Genomic DNA, 735 nt, shown 5'->3' with positions numbered 1-735 from the left:
CCCCCCCCCCCCCCTCTCCAAGCCCAGCGCAGCTTCTGCTGGGATCATTGTGATGGCACGTGGTGGTGCGCTCCAATATTTGGCGAGGGCAGGAAATCGCACCGACGTGAGTGAATCGGGCGGCGAGTGCCGTAAAACTGTACTCTTGCTGCTGACGTGCGGACGCATCGCGGGTATAGACGTATATAGGGTTATCATAAGAAAAATAAGCCAGCAGAGTATCATACGAGAGTTGCGAGAGGTAAAAACAAAACAAAAAAAAAAACAGCAGATTAAACCGTGGACATTATGTGAGAAATACAGACTTTGTGCTGTGCAAGATAAAACACATACTTGCGTGGTGGCACCGCTCAAGAGTCATGTATGAAGGTTTATTTTCCATTTCACGTAATGAGTACGAAGACAAAAGATTAAGTTCCTATTTTACTGTGTGGGCAAAATAATGAAGCTGTATGACCCAATTCATAAGAGGACCGACCATAGTAGCAGGTAGAGAGGAAAGGGAAATGAAAAAAAAAACGGGGGGTCGCGGCGTAAATACTACCGTAAGGGAGAGTGAATTATGCTAAGCGCAGCCTTTTGATTTGCATTCCGCATAATGTCAGAGAGGTGCTATCTTCCGGCCTGCAGCCGTGTGCCGCGCGGCCAACCGGCCCCAGCGGACTGGCAGGGGACCAGGGGACTGGCATAAGGGGACCAGCAGAGAGACCAGCAGGGGCCCGCAGAGTAGCAGGA

The sequence above is a fragment of the Frankliniella occidentalis genome, unplaced genomic scaffold, assembly GCF_000697945.3.
Source record: "Frankliniella occidentalis isolate FOCC.00 unplaced genomic scaffold, Focc_3.1 Scaffold67, whole genome shotgun sequence".
In the NCBI taxonomy this organism is placed as follows: Eukaryota; Metazoa; Arthropoda; class Insecta; order Thysanoptera; family Thripidae; genus Frankliniella; species Frankliniella occidentalis.
This window is presented reverse-complemented; position numbering follows the sequence as displayed.